The following is a 21,099-nucleotide window of genomic DNA, read 5'->3' as shown; positions in this document are numbered from 1 at the left end:
TCTTCATATATTTTGATATCAGAGGGGTAGGGGGAGAATGTTTACACTTTTCACTGAAACATCACACAAAATTATTAGTCAGACCTAGCTGATACCAGTGAGATAATGGTTTCTTAAGGATTACTCTTCTGTAAGTAAAACAATGAAACATCACATTGTCCCACAAGCCTCAAAGTATACTGCCAGTTTATGCCACTATCTACTTTCTGCATTTTGCAATAGAGTTATGTGATTTACTGAGTACAGGACAATGCACCAGAAAGACTCCTTTTTTTCCAGTTTCACACAAAGATTTTCCTCAATTCAGAAATCAAAAATGCTCATTAAAAAAACAACCAAACCAAACAACCAAACAAGCGCAACAACAAGACCCAAATGACACCAGCCTACATGGGAAATTCTTTGATATATTTTTCATCTGGATTGCTAAGAAAATACATGCCTTTGAAAAAAAAAATACTGCCTTTGAACTGTATTGTACAATGATGCTATACTTCTCTTTGAACTTTATTGTACCATGATGCTACCCTTCATTAACTGGCATCTGAACTACAGAATATAACTGCATATAACATACAACAGCACCACTCAACTAGAAGTTCTTTGTAAAATTAGGCTTACTTAAGATCTCTCTCATATATAAAAGCACATCAGAGGAACTCCATGCTTGAATTACATGAGTCACAGTATCACAAGGAGTCACATGGAAAAGACAAGGGGGAAAGGGGTACAAGTTGCTACTGAAGAGATTCTGATTGGACTCTAGAAGAAAATTTTTCACCATGAAGAGAGTCAGATATTCAAATCATCTCCCAAGGGAGACCAGAATCATCTCCCAGGGGAAGTAGTGGATTCTCCTACACTGGACACTTTTAAGGCTCATCTTGACAGGGTGCTGGCCCACATTGTTTAAACTATACTATCACCTAGAAAAGTTGGAACAGATGATCCTTTGGGTCCCTTCCAACCTGGCATGCTGTAATCCCTTTTTCCTTTCTTTTAGTATAAAATTCTAACATTTCTCTTGCTTAACCATAGTCATACCACTGACCTATCCTTTCAGGTTTTGCATGTTATTCTTTCAATTGTCATTTGATGTAGAGGAGATCTATAAGCTCATTACACATCAAACTCACCACACCACAAACTCACTGGCAGATGCTACCTGAAATACAGTGCTATTCAAACACAGATCAGAAAGCAAGGCAAGTCAAAGGTACCATTCATGATTAAAGCTCTAGGCTAGCTATTACAATCCTCCAGAAATACCTCACTGCACCACACAAGTTGAATACTAAGTAGAACACACAAAAAGTGATCAAACGGTGTTATCTCACGTTTAGTTTCTGTCCATTACAACCAGGTAAACCCCTTCTGTGTTACAGGTATGCAACTTCACCAACAGCCAATAGTACATAAAACATTATTAGGCATCTGAAGAAAAACTAATCAAGGCATGCCTCTATAGATTCCTGGCATTTATTCCAAACTTTATTTATCTATTTGTTCAACTTGGGCAGCTGCCAGGCCTCCAGCCACCCACTCTCACTCTTGAACAGGATGGCAAGTTGAAAATAGGAGGGAAATGCTCCTGGTTGAGATAAAACAAGGGAGATATCTTGCTAATTAGTGTCATGAGCCAAACAGGCATCACTTGGGGGAAATTAGTTGTATTTATTGTCAATTAAAATACATTCAGATAGTGAGAAACAAAGATAAATTAAATCTAAATCTACTCCCCGTTCCTCTTCTTCCCAGGATAAATATCACTCCTTCATTCCCTGCTCCTCTACCTTTTCCCTCAGGTGGTGCATGACTACAAGGAATGGGAGCTGGGACTAGTCCATAACAGCTCCTTTCGGCTGTTCCTTTCTCCCCACACTTCTACCTGCCTTTCTTGTGATCTCTTCCATAGGCAGAGGTGCCTGTAGCATCTCCTCCTCCTATCATTCTCTCACCTTAGTGCTCACAAAACTCTTTCTCTCACTTTTTCGTTCCCCCTTCCTCTCAGGTGTTTTAACTCGCGCTGCCGCGGGGCGTCGCTGTCTTGGCTGCAGGCTCAGCTGTGCCCGATGGTGGTCAGCTGAAGCAGCCTGGAACCGGCTGGGGCCGGCACGGGATGGCGTCAGCCTCTCCTCCCTCAGGCCAACACCTGCGGCCACCTACTGCAGGCTCCGTTGCCAGCACCTGCACACCTGCACCTGGTGCAACCTTGATGAAGGAATGACTCAAACCTACCCTCTCTTACATACTAAATGGACAAGTAATGAATGTTCCCTCAGTAATACGAATACAGCTTAAACTTTCTGAACATATCCAGACAGGAGAGAAGCTCCTGTAGCAATTTGCAAGAAGGTAGTAACTCTAATTATTCCCCAGAAAACAAGGACACTGCTATGAGGAAAAAATGTGGTTACAGAATTCATACTGTGACCTTTAATGAGGCCACTTGCTCCCAGCCATGAGAAGAGTTACCCACAGGTTAGGACACTCTGTAGTACATAAAGCCAGTAGCTGAGCTGAGCACAGCCATTCCAGCAAACCCACCACTCATGAAACCACAGAAGCCTTATCTTAAGAACCTGTTGCCAAGAAGATTTAAAACCTGACTCAGGTGCTGTCTCATACATAAAGGAAAGAGGAGTTACTCTGAGGTTAGCACAAGATCTATAACTAGTTTTCTGTCACAGGAGATAGGAGATACACACACACTGCCCATCTCAACTTTAAGTGACAGAAAAAGTGAAGACACATTGAACAAATTATTCGGAGTCACGTTTTTCCTTCAGATGCTCTGGTTTGGCAGGTTTCCTCAACCCTATGGCAACACTATTACCTTAAGTAAACTGTAGAGGCCTCCCTGTGCCCAGCAAAGCCCCATCTCAAAGAGCCCACTCTGCCCTCTGCCACCTCTCCAGCACAAAGGAAACAGCCAGGAGCACAGCCTCACACTGACCAATGCTGGTCTGCTTTTTTCACTGAGAAACAAAGAATTAAAAAAGCCTTCAGCTCTCACATTTCTTACTCCAGCAACAGTGCTGCTTTCTCCAGCCTCGGACTCTGAGAACCTCAGGTTCTTGGCCCACAGCACCTCCTCAGCTCCTGCTCCCTCACGTCCGACTAACCTCACGCAGGGCGGGCCGCGGCTTGACGGCCTGCCTTAAAAGCTCTGCAACAGCGCCACTGAGCGGCCACGGCGAGCACTGCACTCTGCACACCTCTGGAGGCACTGCCCCTGCCCCGCTGCGGTGGGGGGGGAATTGGAACGGGAACCTTCCTGGCGTCTACTGTAACTTTAGCTTAAGTAGGAATTCACTGCTGGAAGTATAAAAATGTGTATTTTGTTACTAAGGGAAGAATGGAAGCCATTCCAAAACTCACTGAGCCAAATCAATAAGCAGAAGGAAGGTTCTTATCTTCTGCAGGATGATGTAACTGCAGGCTACAGGCATCAGTATGGGTGCAGAAAATTCCAGATGAGTTGCCTGATACCAAAGCATTGGGCAGCCATGAAAGGGACTGAAGTGGAGACAAATGCCAGGAGAGCACTGGGGCTGAGGATTTCAAGGCAGGTGAAGCTGCTGACAAAGAGCTCGCAGATGTGGGTAGCCAGTGGGCTCTGGCAGCTCCAGCACTGTGGGATGGCACAGCAGATCTGAGAGAAGACAAGACCTAGAGCAGTCGCTGCCAGTGGATGAGCCTGGTAAGGCTTGTTACTCATAGAGAGAAGAAAAAAGGCTTTCCTAACAGGAAATCACAGTGCCTCCCCACAATCCTAACTCCACTGTAGAGCAAGCTAATGAAGAAAAAAGCCAGTTTATGTCTTAAATACCTGGCAGTCACTGAGACTAGTGGCTGCCAACTGAATGAACTGGTGGTCCATGGCACTGCTCTATGGCGATGCACAAATGTCTCCTTTTCCTGGCAGAACTTACTGTTATACCATGTATTTTCTTAAAATTTCTACCTATGGCAGCTGCAGAAGTATTCTCATATGCCTCTGTGATAAATGACATTGAAAGAAGGCAACAACTGAAAAACCAACCAACCAAACAGAAAAACCACAAACACTAGTAAGTAACACTCCCTAAACACTAGGCTGGATGTTAGGAGGAAGTTGTTGGCAGAGAGAGTGATTGGCATTGGAATGGGCTGCCCAGGGAGGTGGTGGAGTCACCATCCCTGCAGGTGTTCAAGAAAAGACTGGCTGAGGCATTTAGTGCCATGGTCTAGTTGACTGGCTAGGGCTGGGTGCTAGGTTGGACTGGATGATCTTGGAGGTCTCTTCCATATTCAATCATATGTTGCATTAGACCCATATCATGTGTATAGTGACCTGTTATTTCACATAACTTCAGTTGTGAAGCTAGCTTGCATTGCTGGTGTAGACAGGCTAAGAACAATGTTACAGCAGTGAGCAGCTGATTCAGCTTCAGAATAAATGAGGATTAGTTTTATTTGACAGTTTGCTTTAAAAACCCATTATAAATCATCCCTAATGCCGTACATTTTATTCATGCTCCCGCTTGTGAGTTGTTTGGAAATTAAAAATTTACAGAACTCTTCATCTAGAGAAACAAAACAAACTGAAGCAAAACACCCCAAAACCTCAAAATCCTATCACAGATACACAAACTGTATTAATGCCTCTAGTAAATTGAATTTAGAGAACAAGAAGTCTGTGAAGAGGAGTCTTTTCTCTTTTCACAAGCCAGCCGTTAACAACTAAAAAAAATCACACATATTTCCACCTCCCTAAATGTACCAGACTCACCTTTCATTATAGTATCAAACACCTCCACAAAAAAAACACAATGAAATAAAGACAATGTAAGCAGAAAATGAATGATAAGGAGTGGCTTAGAAGCCCTGCAATATGCCAGAATTGCCTGAAGGAGGAAATAAATCAATTTCTGAAGCTTTATTTAAACATATTTACAAATTGGATTACAGTAGTATTTCCAGGTGAAAAAAAAACAACAAACAACTACTTTAGCATCCTTGGTGGTACCATTTTAAACCAATGCCTCAAAGCAAAAGAGAATATACTAATAAATATTTGAATAGATTGGATTTTATTACAGACAGCAAGTCTGTGCTTTTCAGTAATAGGGAGGCATCTAAAAAAATACATTACTGTCCAAACATGAGTGCATCTACCAAAGTTTATCCAGTGCCCAATGTTCCTCTTGTAAGGAAGACTGAAGATTTGTACCCATGGCTATATTTTGGGATTATGTGAAGCGTCAAATGTGGCCAATGAATTTCCACTATCTGGTTTGCACAGGCTAGACTGACTGGCTTCTTTTTGTTGCACAATTCAAAATACATATTAACATAGTAATGACTGAAATAATTCCCATTAATAATCTGGGAACTAAGTGTTCTTCATATTTTTTTAATTGAGAGTAATCATAGAATCAACCAGGTTGGAAAAGACTTCCAAGATCAGCCAATCCAGCCTAGCACCCAGCCCTGTCCAGACAACTAGACCATGGCACTAAGTGCCTCATCCAAGCTTCTCTTCAACACCTCCAGGGACGGTGACTCCACCATCTCCCTGGGCAGCCCATTCCAATGCCAATCACTCTCTCTGGCAAGAACTTCCTCCTAATACCCAGCCTATACTTCCCCCAGCACAACTTGAGACTGTGTCCCCTTGTTCTATTGCTGCTTGCCTGGCGGAAGAGCCCAACCCCCATCTGGCTACAACCTCCCTTCAGGTAGTTGTAGGCAACAATGAAAGAAACCAGTTCATTGAATTAAATATTTACATGTTTATAAAGAGTAAGGTATTACATCTTAATAGTTTCTAGTCATTGCTTTGTAAAAATGGCATTTTTTCCTCACATGTTACTGATTTTTTTTAAGGTTAAAAACAGCCTAAGATTTGGATTTTTTTTTTTAAAGAACCCATCACCTTTTTTTTATCTTTCATTTCGTAAGTCAACCTTTAGCTTAATTTCATCTAATTTAATTGAATAGTTTTGATAGTTTCAAATGGAACTTAGAAGTGGCTACAGCTGCTACTAGGAAATAATGGCCAGTTCAGGAGATGCTTGAGAATTACGTCAGTGCTTTGGGCTAACTCCATTTATTCTATTAAGTATCATGTACTTGCATTTTCCTTCATTATACTGCTTGTAATTTCCTTTGCATGCGCTTTGCAATATTCAAAACTTTCTGGCAGATAAGTTATCTCTGTAGCTCTGGGCTTCATTTTAAATATTATTCCCATGTAGAGCAAGAGTAGGCTGTAAAAGACAATGAATATCTGACAGGAAATCAAGAGACATGGATTTTCATCAGTGGATCCATTTGCAGTGTGGACAGGTGGGTCTCAATGGCAAAACAGTGTTGCAGTCTTTTCCTTGTTCTGTAAAAGATACAATACATACAGTACGTGCCATGAGGAGAGGCTACAAGAGTTGGGCCCTTCAGCCTGCAGAAGAGAAGCCTTCGAGGAGACCTTATAGTAGCCTTTCAGTACCTGAAGGGGGCCTACAGAAAGGCTGGGGAGGGACTTGGGACAAGGTCTTGTAATGACAAGACAAGGGGTAATGGGTTTAAACTGGCAGAGGGGAGATTCAAATTTCATGTTAGGAAAGGGTTCTACACAGTGAGGGTGGTGAGACACTGGCACAGGTTGCCCAGGGAGGTTGTGGATGCTCCCTCCCTGGAGATGTTCAAGGCCAGGTTGGATGAGGCCTTGAGCAACCTGTTCTAGTGGTAGGTGTCCCTGCCTATGGAAGGGGGGTTAGAACTGGATAATCTCTGAGGTCCCTTCCAACCCAAAACCTTTCTCTGATTCTATATGCTGCGGCAAAGATACAGAGCACTTAAGAAAGCTGCACATTTAGTATATACCTATGAAAACGGACACTTGTTCATTTATGCTGAAAACCTTAGTTTTGTGTCTTTGTGATGGTTTGGGTGTTCCCTGCCCCCCCACACTTTGGAAATCACTCAGATTAGACTCAGCCAGCTCTGGAAATTGAATGAAACTTATTATTTACAGCTTAGCTCAATATACAAGCAGGTATTGACAGTATATACAGTTATAGAGAGAAATAGACAAGGTAAAAGGGAATACAGAAACACAACAGCCCTCCCAGAAACCTGAGTCCCCAGGAGGGGCTCCCAACCACCCCTTCACCACCCCTTGACCTTCCCCCTACCCCTCTCAACCTTACGCCAATCCCAAAGAAGAATGGAGGTTCAGCCAGGGGGTTAGGAAGCAAAGTGGATTAGTCAGAGAAATGGAGGATGAGGTTAGAGAGAGATGCAGCTTGAAGCTCCCCAGCAGGACAAGTTGTGCCTTATCTATGTTTTGATTCTTATTCTTAAACATCTCAGCAAGCCTATGAGCGAGGTAGACATCAGCCTTGTTTTCCTTTCACAGCCTGTAATTTAGTTCTTCTCACCAAAACATTCTAGCTAGGCTCAAGCTAGCACAGTCTTTGTTGATACTGTTAACCTGTGCTAACAATATTTAACTGCTGCATTTTTAATATCTTTATTTTGCCACACTAGCATTCACCACTGTACTTCTTTGGCATAGCAGTGAAGGAATCTCTGTGGACATTGACTCTACAACCATTTTTTTCCCTTAACTTTTAAAGGAGAAATTATGTTGAGATGTCACTTGATCATTTTCAGAACGTCCTCGCCTCACACATACCTTGTTGCAGTATGTGCTGTGGTTTACTGTATTAAATTTCCATTGTGATCTACCTCAGGTTGCTGCTATGCATAGAGATTTTATTTAATGATTACCTCTGATGTGTTCTCTTTCTGGTGCCACCTTATCAGTGTTCACTCTGATCAGTAGTTCTTTTGACAAATGAGGCAGAACAATCTTCTGTTAAATTAATAGTGAACAAATTTTGGTAACTTCTGCCTGAAATACCACATTCCAAAAGTAGCTTTAGAAATATGTCTTAAGTGAGAGATACTTTATCTTTCTTTCTGACCATTTTCTGTGCTTGTATTTTAAGTCACCTCCGTAGGTTTGCCCGAGGATGCATAATTTGATGCTTGAGTTCCTCCTATCAGAACATCCTATCTTTTTCTCCTGTCCTTTAATCCTTACCACATATAATAGATCATTTCAGGGCTTATGATCATCGTTGAGATTATCTACAGTAATACCATTTTTTGTTTGGAACAAGTTGTTTCTTATGGATGACTTGCCCTAACAACTGTTTTTAGGTGAGTCATATTTTGCTAGTTTAAAATGTTCTCATTCAAAGTTCTTTTTCAAAGATGTGTGCAAAGTCTTTTTTTGCTCATAATTATAATTTCAGCAAATTTTCTCTTAAAATTGTATTGTAATATTTATACATTTGCCTCAGACCACAGATGTTGCCTAGTTACCTGAAGCAAGTTACATATTAGGCAGATTCTGCCATTAAACATGTAAAATCTCTGCAGGAAAGCAGTGATGCTCTACATTATCTGTTAAACTATTACATCTCACTTACTCCTGCAGATGATCTTATGAGAGCTGCCTGAAGCTGCCTTTAGTTACCCATGTGTGCCCACATGATGCAGGATCTTAAATATCTGAACACAGCTAATAGTTTTTGTTTTGTTTACCTTTAACACAGTATTTGATAGTACCAAGACAGTTAGGTTAGAATCATAGAATCAACCAGGTTGGAAGAGACCTCCAAGATCAGCCAGTCCAACCTAGCACCCAGCCCTAGCCAGTCAACCAGACATGTCACTAAATGCCTCATCCAGGCTTTTCTTGAACATCTCCAGGGACGGTGACTCCACCACATCCCTGGGCAGCCCATTCCAATGCCAATCACTCTCTCTGACAACAACTTCCTCCTAACATCCATCCTAGACTTGCCCCAGCACAACTTGAGACTGTGTCCCCTTGTTCTATTGCTGGTTGCCTGGGAGAAGAGACCAACCCCCACCTGGCTACAGCCTCCCTTCAGGTAGTTGTAGACAGCAATGAGGTCGCCCCTGAGTCTCCTCTTCTCCAGGCTAAACACTCCCAGTTCCCTCAGCCTCTCTTCATAGGGTTTGTGCTCCAGGCCCCTCACCAGGTTTTTTGCCCTTCTCTGGACATGTTCCAGCACCTCAACATCTCTCTTGAATTGAGGGGCCCAGAACTGGACACAGTACTCAAGGTGTGGCCTGACCAGTGCTGTGTACAGGGGAAGAATAACCTCCCTCGTCCTACTGGCCACACTGTTCCTGATGCAGGCCAGGATGCCATTGGCTCTCTTGACCACCTGGGCACACTGCTGCCTCATTTTCAGCCTACAATCTACCAGTACCCCCAGGTCTCAGGTTGTCTTCAGGGGTCCGACATCCATTTCTACTGGCATCCTACAGGCTGACCATGTATGTTGTTTGCTAGAGAGGAAGTCAATAGTGAAAGGATTGCTATTGCAGGAAAACATTTTTGGTTTATATTTTTCACCTTAAGCCATTCAGAACCTGGCTTTTATTGACAGTTTTGCTCATTGATTTAAATAGAGTTTTAGTTAAACATATTGCATAGAATTTCTTTGTATTTCGGTGTATTTTTATTGTCAATGTAGAACAGTCAGTAAAACTCAGTTGCCAGCATCTTTAAACTGTTGCTATTTTAATATGGAATAAGATGGCTTTGGTGAAATACCTTCCTCAAGTCCCTGAAGACCTTTATGGTCAGAGAAAGGTTTTAAGATCCAACCACTATAGAATATTCCACATGTCCATAGAACATACTTTGTTATTTGTTCCTGATAAGGTGTTAATATGGGGATTACCTCTGCAAGTACTGAGTGGTAGGGAAACAAGTTACAGAAGTATGAACTAGCTAAGGAACAATAATTACTGTTTACATGGATGACAGCACACATAGCTCAAAACAATAATGGGCTTCAGGGGAGTCACTATGCAACTGAGAAAGAAAAGCATAAGATGCAAGTGAAGACTGACTGTTCAAAAGATACACCAAAGAATGAAGCTGTGGGAAGGAATGCCAACTTTTATGTGAAAATAAAGTAGCCTTATTTATTTAGCCTTATTTAACACTAAGAATTTGGCTCACCCAACAAAAACATCTCCGACTAGTTTGCAGAGGTGAGGCTATAGAGGACATTAGTAGAGATTACTGAATGAAAACAGTCCATTTTTGATGGAAATTTGGTTGTTTGTTTTGTTCTAGTAATGTTCCAGACTCTTATTAACCTATGTGTAGCAAAACAAGGAGTAAACCACTCTCCAGCATTCAGCTCCTGCACTCAATCAATGTCTAAGCCAGCCTATTTCTCTGCAACTGTGAAAGGAGCCTAGACTGATTAACCTCCACAACTAAAGATTGCCTTTTTGAAGTACTCCTGTCAAAGACAGCTACCTGGACTGGGAGGTGAAATGGGGTTGAGAAAAGCAACTGGGAAAACTGTGTAAGATTATTGGCAATTCTACCTGCTAGTGAATTAGAATAAAAAGGCCAACACAAGCCAAGAAGGTGGAACACAAAGCCAGCTATGAATGTTGCCTTTCTTGCCATTGCTGCTAACAGCACTGTCATGATTTATAGCACTAAAGCTTGCTCAGAGGTCACTTATCAGTGTGAATGGAGAACCCATGCTTCAAACAACTAATCAAATATGAGCAGTGAAGTTCCTGATGTAAATTCATAAGGAAAGACACAGCAGAAAGGAAAAGGAGGGTATACTTTGTGAAGTATCACTCTAAAAAACAACTAGAAGAACCAAGAGGAGTACAAAGAAAAAGGGCAGCTATTTGTTCTCATCATACTTTTTCAAGCTCCTCTCTCTTCTATTTGCATTAAAATTATGGCTCTTTTTTATATGTACTTTATATGCTTTTAAATACATTGTCTAAATCAAACCCAAAACTTCTTTGTACTGCAATAAAAAGATTTGATTTCTCTTCTCCCCTTTCCTCTGTTATTTATTTTAATGCTGGGGCAGGGTGGTGTGGGAGCGTAGCATGTTATTACTTTCCCTTACTAGCAAACTCTAGTGCTTGCAGTCTGTCATTACTCACCCTCTTTTCCTTACAAACCTCTATTTGATCATGGTATGAAAGAGGTATGTGAACTAAATTACCTAATGAAGTTTCAGCCTTATCTGCTACAGATCTGTAGCTGAAGTTTTATTGTTACCTCCTGGCCAAACACATAACCTACCTCTTATTGATTTGTTGATGGAACAGTGTTATCCAATGCTACAGAATGAGAGCACTTTGATGTTTTAACTTTAATATGTTTGGTAGTAGCAAAAGCTTTTATGTTATCTTTGTTATTTGATTTGGCATGTTTCATTTAATGATGAAACTACACTTATCACAATAAGTCACTTCTCCTTCCATATCAGTATCTACTTTCTAAGTGGTTTTGTTACCATATTAAAAACAAGGAGAACTGATGTGAGAACATAGGTTCTCATGAAACATGTATTATATTTAGGGGATCTAACCTAATTTTAACATGCTCTTTGTGGCTACACTTCATTTTTGGCTGCTTCTTTGTGACTTTTTTTTTTGCTAAGAGAGAGCAAAAACTATGATTCTTTCCTGGGAGATGTTTTTCTTCTGGTCTATGAACATACTCATACTTATTTTTTAAAGTTTTTGTTTGGTTGGCTTTACTTCTTGACAATACTGATAATTTGTGGGATGCCATCCTTTTGCTGTGACTAGGGGTTTTGAGACTGTGAGAAATAATGAATCAAAATTTACTATGTCTCAAGAGGTAATCCCTGAAAACCTGCCTATTCTGATACAGATAGTAGCAGATAGAATAGTAGTCTCTTTTTTATTTTAAGAAATAGGTAATCCTGAATTTGTGAGCTATGTCCTTTTCTACCTTTAACTGAATGAAAGTACAACCTATAAAATGTTGATAAATTAGCACCTTTTTCTATTGAAAGCTGCCAGGGAGAGGAAGATTGTAATACCCTTCACCTAAGAGAGAAAAATCAGTTATGAGTGAACAGAATAATACATAATAGTTGTGAAAATTATGGCATCTAAGATTTACATTAACTGTGTGATGACTGAGAGGTAAAGAACTTCCAGATCCACAGGAGATAATACACTCACAAAGTTCAGTAGTCAGCAGATCTAAATTCCCTAACTACATGAAAACCAAGTGTTAAACAGGAGGGAAACTAAGAGCATTGTGTTCAAGCCAAGGTTTTGGACTAGTCTTAATGATTTTTTTTTTTTAATTCCTAGCTGAACAAAATAGCAGGAGCATGACATTGGAACAAAATTAGACAAAAATCTGTGCTAGGAGAATTAGAATAGTTGATAAAATCCAGATAAATTATTTAAATGGTGGCATAGAACTGAGGGCTGGATTAAAAACCAAGAACGAATATATTGTGACATTTCTACAGGTACACTGACTCATTCTTCTTTCACTGATTCTGAAGGAAGCTAACCTGATCCTGCCCCTAATTTACACAGATAAAAAATACTTGAGAGAAATACTTTCCATAGATTAAAACCCCAAACACTATGAATATTGACAAATTCAAGAGAATGATGTCCAGAGAAGGGCGATGGAGCTGGTGAAAGGCCTGGAACACAAACCCTATGAGGAGAGGCTGAGGGAGCTGGGGGTGTTTAGCCTGGAGAAGAGGAGGCTCAGGGGTGACCTAATTGCTGTCTACAACTACCTAAAGGGAGGCTGTAGCCAGGTAGGGTTTGGTCTCTTCTGCCAGACAACCAGCAACGGAACAAGGGGACACAGTCTCAAGTTGTGCCAGGGGAAGTATAGGCTGGATGTTCAGAGGAAGTTGTTGGCAGAGAGAGTGATTTGCATTGGAATAGGCTGCCCAGGAAGGTGGTGGAGGCACTGTCCCTGGAGGTGTTCAAGCAAAGCCTGGATGAGGCACTTAGTGCCATGGTCTAGATGACTGGCTAGGGCTGGGTGCTAGGCTGGACTGGCTGATCTTGGAGGTCTGTCCCAACCTGTTTGATTCTATGATTCAAAAGGTCATTAAGGTTGGTTGGATTCAATTTATGTATTAAAGGCCTCTTCCAACTGAAATGATTCTATGGTTCTATAAGACCTGGGAGAAAAGGATTCCTATGGAAGATAGAGATGTATTCTTCTTTGAGGCGTCCAGTGAAAGGATGAGACACTACAGTCTGCAGTTGCAGCAAGAAACAAATTACAAGAAAATACTGGACTTTTCAATACCATGTTACTATTCAAATGGAATTTACTCTTGGGGAAGTATTACAAAATACTACACAGTGCTACAAAATTCAAACATTAAGCTATGGGTTGTATCTTTGCTACTACCACAAGCTGCCAGACACAGCTTCTTCTGTCTGAATTATAGTGATTGTTTTAGGGCCATTGAGTCAACTGATCCTTCCTGAACACCTCATCATCCCAGGATTTCTGAGAGGCACCAACCCCTCTATTTTAGACTAATGATACTGACATTGTGGAATATTTGCATAGTAAACACACGCTTTTTGGGTAACACTGGAAATCTAGCAGAAAAAATAGCAGCTGAAAATGCCATGCTGAATATCATATCAGTCTGACAAGTTTGGTCAAATTGTTAACCTAAGACACTACAATGTACTGAAATGGAAATCTCTTTGGCAGTTGTCTTGTCAAGAGAGGAATACAGGAAACATCACATACTTATAGTCCAAAAAAAAAATTGTTGAATTAGACTTTCAAAATACTAATATTGAATGAAGTAGCAATAGTTACTTGCAGTAAAATCTTTTATCTATTACTTACTGTGCTAGTTTGAAGCTAGCTAGAATGTTTTGGTGAGAATGATTAGATCACAGGCTGTGAAAGGGAAACAATGGTGATGTCTGCTTCACTCATAAGCTTGCTGAGATGTTTAAGAACTAGAGTAAAAACATAGATAAGGCATTCAGGTGTTCAGGCACAGCCTGGGCTTTGAGCTGTATTTCTCTCTAACCTCACTCTCCATCTCTCTGATTAATCCACTTGCTTCCTAACACCCTGGCTGAACCTCCATTCTTCCTTAGGACACAAGGCAACATCTGGGGTAAGGTAGAGGGGTGGGAGATGGTGGAAGGGTGTTTGGGAGCTCCTCCTGGGGACTCAGGTTTCTGGGAGGGCTGTTGTGTTTCTGTCTTCCCTTTCACCTTGTCTATTTCTCCCTATAACTGTAGATACTGTAGATATCTGCTTGTATATTGAGCTAAGCTGTAAATAATAAGTTTCATTCAATTTCCAGAGCCGGGTGAATCTAGTCTGGGTGAATTCCAAAGTGTGGGGGGGCAGGAAACAGCCAAACCATCACACTTACCAATATCCCAGTTAATACCTGACACATGCCTGAATAGCATCATAAATACTATTAATATGTAACAAAAATGCAATCATCCAACCTCTCACTTGTCAATATTCTGTAAATGTGTACTGATAGTATCCTGTGTGCAGCACCAAAGATGAAAGAAATGTACCTCAGATGGCTAACAAATGTAAAGCATTAATATGCTAGTCTCACTTGCCAAAAGCACAAGCAAACCAAACCATGAATTAAGTCTTTTAAAAAATGAAGAAGTTAAGCTCACTATTTCAGCAATGCCTCTCATCAAGGAGCAGATAACCCAAACAAGATGCACTTCATGCCAGCAATCACCATACTCAAAGATGGCAAGAATACAAGAGGGTAATGTTTTTTTCCCAGTTGCATGAATTCTTACTTTGAGGTCACATTCTTCTGTAAATAAAGATTACTGTAAATACGGTACATGGAAATTAAATCCACCAAGCAAAACTTTTCTGAGTTTCTTGGGTTTGCTTTGTTTTGGTGTTTACTATATCATTGGATTTTTTTTCTCTATAGGCCTTGATTCTTTAATCTAAAACCAATCTATTTTTTTTTAAACTGGCTTTCCTTCAGTTACTGCATACTGAGTTTGAGGTACAGTATGCAAAACTGGATACGACACAGCAACTAAGGTCTTTCCCGTGCTAAATAGATAGGAAATGTCCTTTTACAGGGTTTATAGAAGTCTATTTTCCTGTTCATTCAGCCTAGTATGGAGTTTTATCTTCTTTTATCCTGTGTAGCAATGTGACAGTTGTTGTTATGAAGGAAAACTGTAAACCTCAAGAATCCTGTAAGTCTTTTCCCAGAACATCCCACCTTTCTCATTCTGAGCTAGTCACTTAGCTGTTGCTAGTTTAGAGATGTTTAATAAAGCTTAAAATAAAGGTCTTCTGAGTTTTTTGGAAACAGACTACTTTTAAACACTACTCAAGAAGACAGTAGCACCAGAAGAGGACTTGCACAACTTAATTTCTTCTTATGTACTGATTCCATTTTGCTTTAGTAAATGCACAGAAAAGCCACATTAAAAACAGCATTTAAAAATCTTTAAGTATTTTGGTAAGGCTGTAGAGGCCACTGTGTTAAATGTTTTTGTTAGCCTGTTCTTGTTTGTAAGATACAAAAAGGGCAGCAGTAAATATCAACCAGACAGTAGATCCCTTAAGTGCTCATTCTTCCAGAAATTAAAATAGTTTATGGTGCCTTAATTTGTCAGTGTAGTCAGTATCACCACTCAAAATCACCCCTTTTAGAGAACGGTGCAATATTCTGTCTCAATAAACAGAAAACCACCGTTATTTCTTTAGTGTATTACTAAAGTCCTGCTCTATTTTGCAGTTAAGATAAATTACTCACTTTGTGCCATTAATCCTTTCATCTGTTCCAAATAACTCCCATGAATGCAGTCTGGGAAGCAGAGAGACAGACGTAGAAGCTTTTGCAAAGTATAGATATTGAAGGTAATTTCTTTCATTCTGATGTGAATTGAGGAGGCCACACTAGACTCCTCACATTTAAGTAGTGTATGAAGGAATCAACATTTCTTCTAACTCTGAAAGTGAAGTGTCTGGCCAAGATACTTCATTCATTGATTCAGTCATCATTACTATCATGGGACCTTACTGCAGGCAGTGGTTTGGAAAGGTTCCTAGTTGTTTACTGTAGAACACATTATTAAGACCACTGATTATTTTACTGGAACATGCTTTACCATTAAAACTGAACAGTTTTTAATCTGCCAGTAAAGCAATGCACCAAAGTTTACCTAATCTTTCTAAGTTTATAGCATCAATCATTCCTCTGTACATTTATGCATAACTTGCAGGAAGGCTGTAATTTTCACATTTGATAATGATCTCCTCATTTAGTTTGTTTTGCAGCTTTGGTAAATATTAATCCCCAGTCTTTGACTTTTTTTTTCTAACATTTTGATTACTGAGACCTTCATACTATTTTCTGTAGGTGGTTGAGCTGCTAAATCTTAGTTTATAATTAATTTTCAGGTATGTTATTATGATGATTAATTTTTTCCCACCTCTTGATCTTTCTGAGCTATCTTTTAGCATATTATTCATTTATTTTTCACATGGACTTACAGTGTGTGATGGTGTGGGTGTTCCCTATCCCCCCCCCACTTTAGAAATCACCCAGACTAGACTCAGCCAGCTCTGGAAATATGAATGAAGCTTATATTTACAGCTGGCACAACATACAAGCAGATATTTACAGTATATACACTTATATACAGAAATAGACAACGTAAAAGGTAATGCAGAAACGCAACAACCCTCCCAGAAACCTGAGTCCCCAGGAGGGGCTTCCAACCACCCCTTCACCTTCCCCCTACCCCTCTCAACCTTACCCCAGCCCCAAAGAAGAATGGAGGTTCGGCCAGGGGGTTAGGAAGCAAAGTGGATTAGTCCAAAATGGAGGGTGAGGTTAGAGAGATGCAGCTCAGCCAGCACCCCAAGTGAGAGTGGTGCCAAGTCTCTTATCTATGTTTTGACTTGTGTTCTTATACATCTCAGCAAGCCTATGAGGGAAGTAGACATCACCATTGTTTTCAGTTAATAGCCTGGAATCTAGTTCTTCTCACCAAAACATTCTAGCCTGCTTCAAACTAGTGTACAGTGCTACTGTCTGAGAACCAGCACTGATTTCAGTGAGAGTGATTAACACTTTTACACAGAACCATGATATCTCCACTGCAAATAAACTGTAAGTTTAAACAAGCGCATAGACATTTTCCAAATCACAATGATGTAACATTTTCAGTCAGAGCTGTAGTAATATGAGATGTCTTATGTGACATATTATGAATAGATCTGTGATCTGTAACTAGTTATACTATGTAACTCAGATATACATATGAACAAATACAAGATAGAATAATTTGTGTGGATGGTATACAATCCACAAGCAAAGACAACACTCATCTGTTTAACTTTTCAGGCTGTGAACAAGTTTTCCTGAAGATTATAAATACTTTTTTCCCCCCTGTAACTTTCTATGTATTTTGTGGTACCATGGATTTTATTTTTCTGTTATGAACCAGCATCCCCATGACAAAGGTTTAAAGCAAATATGATGGCATTTACTGAGGAATTTAATGCTGCCAGGCTGTGGTTTGTCACTGGCTGTATTAGTAAATTGGGTCAGAGAAATAGTGTGATTTTGCTGTGAGCCTATTGTTGTCTCCACTTACCATGTGCAGGTTTGGATCTCTGAGCAGTTTAGATGTATGTGAACTAGATATTCCCAGTGCTTCAAGGGGGCATTAGGTTAAAAACAAGCCCATTAGCTACACCATCACTGAGTAACCCAGTGTGCACATAACACTTTTTGTCTTCAGTGAACTTTGCATTGTATCTAGTGGAAGCTTTTTGCCCAGGAGCCAGACTAAATCTAACCTGAAGCCAAAGTCTCTGACCCTGAACAATGCAAAGGTGCAGGATTTAGCATCAGTCACTTCTATCTGGTGGCCTGTCCACTACTGTTGATAATTACTTGCTAATGGAGGAACAGTATTTCAATGCTTTCAGCTTCCTGAGTCATTCAAAACTTCTAAACATTTCTCTAGGCTTAAAGCAGCATTATTCTAAGGAGTTTTTAGGTAAAGCATGAACTCACCTAAAGTTAGCTTGGACTGCATTGGTTACGTCATTTTCTTTTAATAAATAGCTCTTAGTTTGTGCAAGTACAAATGTGTGTATATATATATATATGAAACATTACACAGTAAGTTTGTAATAAGTAAATCCTAAACTCTAAACTGTGGAGTGGCCAAGTATTTATTTACAGAGAGGATTTATAGTTCTTTTTTTTTTGTTCTTTTTTTTTTTTTTTTGATATTTTGGTTTAGAATATTTAGCTTCTGGGCCACATACCATAGAGGTAAGAATTTCTTGGTTTTCCAGGACCTGCGTCCAATCCCTAAGGGAGGATTCAGCTATGTTAGGTGTCTATGGTTCTTATGCGCTGCACAGGGAAAGTTAAATGTCTCAAACCTGACGGCCACAGGAAATAATGAAGAAAGTTAAATGGAAAAGGTTGAGGAATACCTGTGGCAGTTAGGGAGTCTCCCCCAACCCCCCCCCCCCCCAGCATGCACATGAATTCACCAGACTAACTCAGCCTGCAGTAAGTTAAGGAATGAAGCAATGTATTTACAGCATGGCACAATTTACAAGCATATATATTTACAAGCGATAGAACAAGGGGACACAGTCTCAAGTTGTGCCAGGGGAAGTGTTGGCTGGATGTTAGGAGGAAGTTGTTGCCAGAGAGAGTGATTGGCATTGGAATGGGCTGCCCAGGGAGGTGGTGGAGTCACCATCCCTGGAGGTGTTGAAGCAAAGCCTGGATCAGGCACTTAGTGCCATGGTCTAGTTGACTGGCTAGGGCTGGGTGCTAGGTTGGACTGGATGATCTTGGAGCTCTCTTCCAACCTGGTTGGTTCTATGATTCTCTATATATACAACATATACAGATGTTTACAGATATATACAATAATATACAAGTTAAAAGTAATACAGAGATACAAAACCCCTCCCAAACATCAAAACTGTCCAGAAGGGTTTTTAAACCAACTTCCCTTTCCTCCTTCTTTTCAACCACCCCTCCCTTATCTCAGGACTCTCCTTACATGCAGGGTGAGCTGCCAAAGGTCAGCAAGAGGTTAGAAGGACAAGAGATTTAGTCGGGTTAAGCAGGGTCATGCAGAGATAGTGAAGCAGGCAGCAGCAGCCAGAGACTAACTCTCTTTGTTATTGTTTCTTGGGTTTCATAGCTCTAAGCAAAATCAATGGGTAATGTACACATCACTATTATTTTCTTTTCACGGTCAGTGATCCAGTTTCTCTCATTAAAATATTCCAATTAGCCTCAAATCTGCACAATACCTTACTTACACAGCCTGATACACATTTCTACTATGGATTCACAGTACAAAACTTCCTCATGGCCTAGGCTCCCTGCAGTATCCTGTGATATGGAAAGGGTACATTTGAGGAATTCTGAAAGAATATCTTTTCTACTTAAGTATCTAAATTTGATGTAAATCTGTAGACTATATTTTCTGTAGAAGCCTAGTGGTGTCCTAAGTAATGTAACATATTGCTTCATATGAGATCTGTTCTTAGGTGTTTTAAACCCCATTCTTGGATTTCTCAGGTGAGAACCTCAGCAACAAAGTTCTGATATAGTCATAAATATTTTTTATTGCTTCCAGATAAAAGTGTGCCACTGCACAGAATAGATCTAAAGATGCATGGTTTAGTATGCTAGCAACCACTGGAGCAAGCCAGATAGCTGAAGTGATTCTGGCTTCCATCCTTTCCTCCAGACAAACCATATAGCTGCATTATGCAGCCACTGTTTCATGTAAAATTCATCAGCATTCCTCAGCACAAAAACTCAGAAATCCCCACTTTCTGTGGGCATTACACAGAATTAACCAGAAAATTAATGTCCCATCTTTTCTGCAGTAACCCTGAGGCTAAGACCCCATCCAGCCATGAGTGGCTTACATTCACAGCTTGAGGAGCTCCTCCTGTACATCCTCATGTGAAAAGAGACTGGAGACAAGGTTTTGGATAAAAATTGACAGAAATCCTGAAATAAAGAACAGAACCCCAGATTCCCAGTTCCCAGAGTGTTCTGCAAATAAGAACTGTTCACTACAGTAAGCAGTAACTGTTTCATTTACAAAAGACTGTAGGACCCATAAAACATGCATTCCTGAAAGCTCCAGATAGCAATGATCGCCTTTTGAAGACTTCCACATGCAAATAACTTGGTCCCATTGGCTGCAAATAGAATACAGGTTCTCAATTCAGGAAAGTAACATCTCAAAATACAAAAAGATCAGATCAGATTACATGGGCTAATTTGAACCACAGATGTATGATAAAATTTCAGGTCAGATAAGATGACTTCAATTTTGTCTGTTGAGTTCATGCAGCAGTTGGGAAAGCATTTTTGCAGCTTTGGCATTGAATGATCAGCTAACTCCTGCTTTTAGGCACCTATAGCCTTCCATGGCATGGACCATGGCTACTATTCAGTCTTATTCATATAGAAAAGATGCCACAAACCATGGTGAAGTAGTGATGAAAATCTGTTGCAGCCTGGTTTTTTTTGTGTCTGTGAAAGTTAATATGGTATTTTCTTTGGCTCAGTAGGTTTAAGCTAGAACATTTACATTCTTACACACATTCTAAGTTCTGGATGTATTTTAGATGAGCCTATAAAGCTCAAAACTCTTGCACTGCAGCAAGGTCCTGTGAAATACTTGAAAAGTTAGGAAGATGCATATATGGCACTTAGGCTTTTTAGAAAGGTCTCTATTGGATGCATCACAGCACTAATAAAACTGATCTTCAGGTAAGAGATCATAACATTTATTTTGCTGTTTAAAGATGCAAAAGAGAACTTCTTTGAACTATTATCTTGATCACAGGAAGATGTCTTCTAGAAAAGCAGTCTATAATGTCAGATCTGGGTCTTATTTATGTGATAGTGAATAAAGATTTTTAAGCTGTGGCTTCAGGGAAGCCAATAAGAGAGGTAGCAAGGGGAGAGGACCATCCTATTTGATTCCTCTTTGACTTGTTCTCGAGTAAGTTAGACAGAAAACAGGTTTTCAAAGTAGCTCATCTTGTATTTGACAAAATACTTGACAAGCTGCACAGATAAATATTTAAATGTTACTTAATGTAATAACATCTCCTGTGTGACCTCTCAGGAAAGAGGAAATATTTCATTAAAACAAAGCACA

At 40.1% G+C, this 21,099-nt stretch overlaps 1 protein-coding gene across 1 annotated transcript in view; it reads right to left on the bottom strand.

Moving 5' to 3' along the window:
* The window catches only part of CSMD1 (CUB and Sushi multiple domains 1), a 1,024,926-nt gene that overhangs the window by 692,264 nt on the left and 311,563 nt on the right, over nt 1–21,099 (bottom strand). The gene's annotated exons all lie outside the window — the stretch shown is intronic.

The sequence above is a fragment of the Pogoniulus pusillus genome, chromosome 7, assembly GCF_015220805.1.
Source record: "Pogoniulus pusillus isolate bPogPus1 chromosome 7, bPogPus1.pri, whole genome shotgun sequence".
NCBI classification, from domain to species: Eukaryota; Metazoa; Chordata; class Aves; order Piciformes; family Lybiidae; genus Pogoniulus; species Pogoniulus pusillus.
The sequence above is the reverse complement of the archived record's forward strand: the minus strand, read 5'-3'. Positions and strand labels throughout refer to the sequence as shown.